Raw genomic sequence first — 8587 nt, forward strand, 5'->3', positions numbered from 1 at the left:
ATGAGCTGCTAAAACCTGGCAAAACCATTAATACTGAACGCTACTGACAACAAATGATCGATTTGAATCAAGCTTTGCGTGAAAAACGACCAGAATATCAAAAAAGGCAACACAAAGTGATTTTTTGCTTCATGATAATGCACCATCGCACACAGCAAAACTGGTCAAGGAAACGATTGAAGCGTTTAGTTAGGAAATACTTTCACATGCGGCTTACTCACCAGACTTGGCTCCGTCCAATTACTACTTATTTGCATCGATGGGACACGCACTTGCTGAGCAGCGCTTTACTTCTTACGAAAATGTACAAAAATGGCTCGATGACTGGTTTGCCTCAAAAGAGTAACAGTTTTTTTGGCATGGCATCCACAAATTGTCAGACTGGTGGGAAAAATATATAGCTAGCGATGGGCAATACTTCGAATAAAATATTTTTTACCATTTTCATATAATAAACGTGTATTTTCTATACAAAAATTCAGATTTCATATTTACATACCTGGTACGTCGATGTGAGACAAAAAATGATATTTATAAAGAAACAGGATGATTTGGAAAATCATTGTGTAAATAAACGTGCATGCTATTCACAAGATTTAGAAAAAAATCAGGCTAAAAGACATGATTTATATGACCAAGATTTCGAGAATAATTGCATTGAACAGCACAATCTGTATAAACAGAGCTTCAAAGATAGATGCGCTAAACGACGCGATCGTTACAAACAAAATTTAGAAGACAATCGCACTAAACAACGCGATCGGTATAGACGAAATTTAAAAGACAATTGCGCTAAAAAACCGTAATCGATATCAACGGAACTTAGAAGAGATGAACGCATTAAAGATCGATATCGATGTGAACAAAATTTAGAAAATAAACGCGCATACACAAAAGCGTATACGTTATGCGAAAAACGTTGAGCATGAACAAGATAGACAAAAAAGATTGAATCCTAATCATAAATGGCTTTATAATAAGCGATATTATCAGACCAAAAAACAAAAAATCAAAACAAAATCTACATTTAAAATAAAAACTTGCAATATTGCCAAAAAAATTACTAAAAAATATAAACAATTTTGATCAAAAAACGCCATAGAATTTCGTAATTGTTCAGAAATATTTATAAAAAGTATTATGGAAAAAAATCAATATTAAAGGTCATATTGAGAAACGATTGAAAGCCGAAAAAATTGTACGTTGGTGCATGTGTATTAGAAAAAATTATATTCGCAATATATACAAAATGTTAAGTTTGATTTTAAAAAAATCAGAAGTGTATTTGATTCTTGTGGCAGATTGTTCTACAATTGAAGACAAATTAACTGCGCTATGTGGCGAATCTAGACATACAGCCTCATCTGAGAATTATTTCATTCAGTCTACAATTATGATGTTAAAAAATCATTGGCACTTTTGGTAATGAATGTAAAAGGAAAAGTAGTAAACATATTACCTTTAACAACAGAATAAGCTAAAAAATCTTGGTCGTGTAATATTTCAAACTATAAAATTAACAATCCGTTTTTAATTGACCGTTCTCAGAAGTCTCTTAAAACCATAAATACATGTACCTTAAACAATGAACCAAAACTGATGTGTAATACTGCAAGTTGTAAAATTAATCCGATTTTAATTGATCATTTTCAGAAGTTTCTCGAACCGTACGTACATGTAGTTTAAAAAATGTACCAAAACTTATGCAAAATATTCATAAATGTACTAGGAAAACTTCAAATGAGAAATAGGATCATAGCTGTTATATTGATTTAACACTTTGCAAAGGAATGTTTCTTCCAGTTCAATTATTATCGCCTCATTTTCCAAAAGTAAAATATATGAAGCATTTAATTTATCAGCTTACAGTTTTTTTTACCTCGATATATCCGTTAGATTTTATTTTATATTTTTATATGATTGCGAGTCTTTACTATTAGAATTTTATATCATTTACTTATTGAAATTTGCACTGCGTTTTATTACCGACTGTTTTACGTTTATTTTTTAATTTTAATGTTAATTATGAATGTATCTTTACACTGAAGATGATTTTAAATAAACCGAAACGTATATTTTTTGCGTAATTGCCTTATTGAATTTGTTTATTAGCGCAAACACTCTGCTACGGCTTGTCTGCCCGGTCTCGTTAATTTTTATTAAATAATACTGATATAAACACTTTAAATGAAATTGTGACTTCTGCACAGGAGAAAGTAGGTATTTACAGACATCAACGGATTGGTACAATTTTGAGTGATGATGATATTATATTTAAATATCGTTTAGCATTTAAAGCATTGACTAAACGCTCTATGGATGCACCACGACATGTTCGCATATCATGTGAGATTGTGTTATAAAAAGTGTTTCTAAAATCAATAGTCTTCAGACATAAGTTGAAATTTGGAGAGATTTAATGACGTATGTACAACAACAAAAAGTTGATGCGCAATATATGTATATGTAATTATTGTGCAGGCAAATTTCGTAAAGGCTTAATGCCTGCATATTGTCTTAAATAATCTCTTTACAAATCAGGTGCCTGAAGTAATATCTCTTAATACATTCGAAAAAATTCGTATACAGAGAACTAAAGCGTTTCAAACTGTCCTTAAAATGAGAACTGTTATTAACCCTCAGTTACCACTCATTTTTGGCCACCCTATTTTACCATTCATGGGTTAGAGTAACCCAGAGTCTTCTTTTGTTTATATTTCTGGATCTAATAAAGCTATTTTGAAGTATTTTTTTTTCAATCAATACGCCAGACAGTAAGAAAAAAGCATATATCGGTACAAATGTCACGATTTCTACGACTCGAGATATTTGAGAAAAAATGAAAAGTGATTTTCTAAAATTTCGAAAAAATAATTTTTGATATGGGTTAACGTAACCCAGAGAGGTAACTGAGGGTTAATAAAAAGTTGCCTCAAAGACAAATGATACCAAAAGTTAAAGGTAGAACATTTTATTTACCACTTCCGTGACAAGAGACATTAAACAAACTATGTTATAATACTGATCCAATAAATATTAATCATGAATTATATATATTAGTTAGAGGTATCCCGACAAAATCAAAGATATTTGGGAAGAAGTAATTGGATGTTAAAAAAGTATTTGACGCTTTAACGTGCTTAAAGCGCAACAATACTTTATACTCTCATATTATATTGCCAAATAATTACAATGATTTACGTTTACCAAAATTAAAAAATTCTGAAGTTTAAATGGAAGAGACAGAAGATAATACAGAAATTAGCCGATGATAAGACTGAATTATTAAATGATCTGATAGAAGAGATAGAAAATGATACGTTAGAAGGTCAACGGAAAGCAATGTTGACTCAAGTGACTAATGCTGAAAACGATGACTATTATGAACAAAATACCATCTATCCCTTATATGAAAAGAAAGCAAATAAAACTGCGACAGCTTTATATCAAATGTTAAAAATTCAGGACATGCCTCTAAATAATCGTGAGCAACAATTAGATTTAATGTGTTTTCCAGATTTATGTTCTTCTGGTATTAATGAACAACGTGAGATTAGACAGGTTAAACTTCATGATCATAAATTTATTAAATGTCGTTTGATATCCACAGTATAGATTAAATCTACAATATTTATTTTATTTATTGAACCATGCAAATATGCATTAAGTCGTGGAATTTTTCATAAAATGAATGTAACTAATCCGCGACTTCGTTATACAGCTGCAGAATACTTACAATAAACTCATTTCTAATAAATCAACGAAGAAAAATCTTAAGTCATACAAAATACTTCTTTTGATGGATAAAATATGATTTGTAAGTCCCTTCTGAAACTGTTTGAATTTTAGATTAACCTCATATGTGTTTTGAGTTCTAAAACTAAAAAAAAAATAATAGAATATTCATAATTTCATAACCTGAATAAACAAATCTTATATATGTATATTATAATTAATATATAATTATAAATATAATTAATATGTATTTCTTTAAAAGTGCGTTTAATATAAATTTTAAAAAGTCTATACAAAAAATATTTTAATAAATAGGTACTTTACGCAGAAATATCTTTTTCCTACAAGTCATTTTTAGTGTAATTGCAATATAATTATACAATTATTAAATATAAAAAAATAAAGAAAGTACGGCACTGTATTAAAGCCATTATTGGCATTGAATATGGACATAATAAATTAACCATTAATGGCTCAACATTGTTCACCATGTTTGACCACGTATAATTATCCTTTATCGGACCGAAGTTATCATTCCATAATATTCCCATTGATAGACCAGTTATGATTGCTATTATCGCGCCAATATAAGTAACCTGGTAACTAATTTTGGGCCAGTATTAGGCCGATTGTAAAATCCTATGTATAATAGATAATCTCTAATAGTCAACCAATTAATGAAAGGTGAATACTCAAATAGGAAATTATAAATGTAGATTATTTTATATTTAATTAGAATATTGTATGTTATAATTAACGATAGATTAACGCCCGAAATTTAGTGATATAAATATATATATTCTATTTAGGTAAATTTTATTTGAAATTTTGAATTAATATTTCAAAACGATAGGCGAATATCTAAATATAGGTAGTATTATTTGATATAAGATATAATACAGGGTGTCCCATAGGAAATTGCTGAAACTAATCAGCTGTCTTAATGCATGCAGTTATTGAGAAAACAATTGGACAGAGGAAATCTGCAGTTTTTAATGGATATAAATAAAATATTTATATAACAGTTTATTTTATTAATAAAAAGTAATGAAAAAAGTGCTAATAATTACATAAAATCACATAAACTAATGATAAATATTATCAACAGTGCCAGATTTAATAGCAGCTATTAAAAGGATTATGAATAACATTAAAAATGACATGTTAGAAAAAGTTTTTACGAGTTTTCGTAAAAGAACAAAAAGGATTATGAATAACATTAAAAATGACATGTTAGAAAAAGTTTTTACGAGTTTTCGTAAAAGAACAGATTTTTGTACCAATTCAAATGATGCGCACTTCGAAAATATTTATCATTAGTTTACATATGTAATTATTAGCAACTTTTTTCATTACTTTTTTCAATAAAATAAACTGATATACATTTTATTTATATCAATTAAAACTGCAGACTTTCCTCTGTTCAACACAATTTTTGTTTTCTCAATAACTGCATGCATTAAAAAATGACAGCTGATTAGTTTCAGCAATTTCCTATGGAACACTCTGTATATTGTAAAAAGCAGATAAATACGACGTCGATGATTTATGCATGTCTAAACATTATTGTTATAATAAATGCATACGAGTGAGTTGGATAAATGAAAAAGAAGTTAAATAAAGTAAACTAAGAACCCCCTAGGTTGAAGTATTATAGAGTTACGGCGAAGTACATAAAATCCATTGGTCAATTAGAAATTTACGTAACAGAAAGTGATTTTTTTTATATTGCCCACATCAAGGATGTGTCACATAAAAAGAGGAAAAATTTAAAATATACATTTTTATTTTATATATTAATAAACTTTTGTTTTCTTTCTAACTCTTTTTGCTGTCACTATCGTAATCAACCTTATATAATAATATATTAAAAGCTCATAAACAAACACAATATTATTTTCCTTTTAATTATATTTTTCAATAAAAACTTTTATATTAGAAGTAGTTTCTTCTCACTTGAGATTTACCATACATCGCAAGAAAGACATGCTATCTTCACCAAAATTCTATCAAAATTAACAATAACTTAATATTTCTGACAAATGTCGAGTGCTGACAGTACCAAGCAGCGTTCCCAGACGTACGATAATTATCGTATTTGTACAATAATTTTAGCTATTTTACGATGTACGATAGCACTTTGGTATCGTACGTAAATTTACGATAATTTGAGAAAATTAGAGAATTTTTCAGTTTTGACATAGTTTTTGCACACAGAACGCGGAAACGCTTGTCACGCGGCAAAATGCGACACGGTAGTCAATAAACTTACAGCTGTTTAGCTGTTATTAAAAAGTGGTACATTGATTGGTTACCGCGTCGCTTTTTGTCGCGCAGCAAGCGTATTATTTCGTTTTCCTCTAGACTCTAGATATTTATTAGAATATCTAGGGGAGAACAAAATTATCCTATCGCAAGCCTTTCTAAACATAGTTCCATTTCTAAAGCCATTATAAAATATGAATAATGGATGATAGCTGCGTTCGCTTTGACGCTTTCAGCGCTGTAAACATCTTCTATCTTCGTTGCACATCGAATATCAAACAAAGACAGAAGATGCTTATAGCGCTAAAAGCGTCTAAAACGAACGCAGCCGTTAACGAATAACGATACGTGCAATAGTTGAGGTTAAGAAATGGAGGACTTTGTTTTTATTAATAAAGAGGATACAGACAGTGATTCTACACCACTTAAAAAGGCAAAATCACATCGAATGCAAAAATTTAGAAACATTTGGCTTACACAAGAAGAGTATAAATTGTGGCTTGCAAAAGTTCCGAATGATCTTTACAAAGCAAAATGTGCTGTGCAATACAACATTCACGGCAGAGATGACAGTAATAAAAAATCATTTAAAAGCACAAAGCCATCAACGTAGATCCATTCAGACCTCACAACAAAAAATAAAAAAATTTAGGAGTGATTCAAGTTCTGACATATCGATTAAAATGAAAGAAGCGACAAGAAGATTTGAAATAAAATTATGTGCATTTATAGCATATATAGCAGAACATAATATTCCATTGAGAGTATTGGATCATTTAACACCTTTAATCCAAAATAGTGTGACTGATTCTGATATAGTAAAAAATATGCAATTGAAGTCTACCAAAGGAATAGCAATAATAAAAAACGTACTTGGTAGTACGGAAAAAAGAATGTTACAAACTAAATTGAGATATAGTTTATTCAGCATTCTGATCGATGAATGTACCGATATTGCTGCAATGAAATCAATATGTATTGTTATCAGGTAATTTGAAAATTTTACATAATTTTAGTTATAAATATTAATTATATGCCATATAATACATGTAATTATGGATTGCTTATAGATTTTTTGATGATGAAGAAGGTCGAGTGGTCAGTCGTCTTTGGGATATCTGCCAAATTTTTAATGAAGATACACATGAAGCATCCGCAGATCATCTTTTCAACGTTGTAATTACGTGTTTCAAGAAATATCAAATTTCATTCAACAATGTCATTGGCTTTGCATCGGATGGATGCAATACTATGATGGGAGAACACAATTCAGTAGCATCAAGAATTCGTACAGTGTCCTGGAATATTTATTTTTAAATGTATATACCACTCTTTACATCTTTGTGCTAGTGAAGCTTGTAAAGTTGCCACGGGCGTGTGAGGATTTAGCACGTAATGTATATAATGAATTTAAAAATAGTGCAAAAAGGATACATCAGTTTCAAGAATTTCAGGCTTTTCTCGATATTAAAATTCATAAAATCTTACGACCATCACAAACTCGATGGCTATCATTAAATGCTGTTGTTGTACGCATGATTGAGCAATGGGAAGCATTGCGTCTGTACTTTTGGGATCAAAGATCTACTGCGCGATCTATTACTTGCTGTAGAACAAATTTTACAAGCTCTTGAGAATCCTCTAATTAAACTTTATTATTTATTTCTAAAATGGATTTTGCCAAAATTTAACAATTTAAATCTTCTCTTTCAATCAGAGTCAGTTGTAATCACGACACTTTATGACAAAATGAGTGTTGTTTATCAAGAGCTTTTAGAAATTTACATGGATAAATATTATATAAGCAGAAACAAATTGAATGATATTGATCCATATAATAAAGAACACCGTTTACATCTCGAGCAAGTTTATCTTGAAGTTAAAGTTATGGAATATTTGAATAAGCCTGAAATAAATCGAAACAATAACTTAAAAAATGATTTTCGTTTGTCATGCATCGAGTTTGTGACGGTTGCTTGTAGTCAGATAAAAAAACGATTTGATTTTAATAATGAAACTCTTCAACATTTGTCATATTTAAATCCATCTAAAGCTATGCTTCGAAACAGTAGAGATAAAATGCCAAGTCTATTACCATTGATGAAAACTTTACCACGTATCGTGAATAATCAACAATATCAATTAATTGATGATGAATGGAGACAACTACCATATTTCGATCTTCCTAGTCATACGAGGGTCACTATTTATATTTCGGGAATAGGAACAAAAACAAATAGTTAAGCTGCGAATATATTTTTATTGTTTTTCAAAGTACTCGCCACGATGATCGATACACTTTTGCATGCGTTTAAACCAATTTTCAAAGCATTTATTCCATTCCGAATGAAGTATCTCCAAAACATGATTTTTGAACGCTTCAATAGCTTCTTCGAGCGATGAAAATCGTTGATTACCACGCAGTTTATTCTTCACGGATGGAAACAAAAAAAAATCATTGGGTGCCAAATCAGGGCTGTACGGCGGATGACCCATCAATTCGATGTTTTGAGTGCTCAAATAGTCTCTTGTTTGAGCCGATGTGTGAGAGCTCGCATTGTCATGATGAAGAACAATCCGACGTCTC

The 8587-nt window shown here is 30.0% G+C and overlaps 1 long non-coding RNA gene across 1 annotated transcript; it reads left to right on the forward strand.

The window, feature by feature from the left end:
• Positions 1-6319: 6319 nt before the first annotated feature.
• Positions 6320-7431, forward strand: LOC114936349 (uncharacterized). The gene is made up of 2 exons (XR_014925088.1): positions 6320-6988; positions 7071-7431. It is a non-coding gene; the product is annotated as an uncharacterized LOC114936349 (long non-coding RNA).
• The last annotated feature ends 1156 nt before the right edge of the window (positions 7432-8587 follow it).

The sequence above is a fragment of the Nylanderia fulva genome, unplaced genomic scaffold (assembly GCF_048542155.1).
Source record: "Nylanderia fulva isolate GAGA-0341 unplaced genomic scaffold, ASM4854215v1 Scaffold104, whole genome shotgun sequence".
In the NCBI taxonomy this organism is placed as follows: domain Eukaryota; kingdom Metazoa; phylum Arthropoda; class Insecta; order Hymenoptera; family Formicidae; genus Nylanderia; species Nylanderia fulva.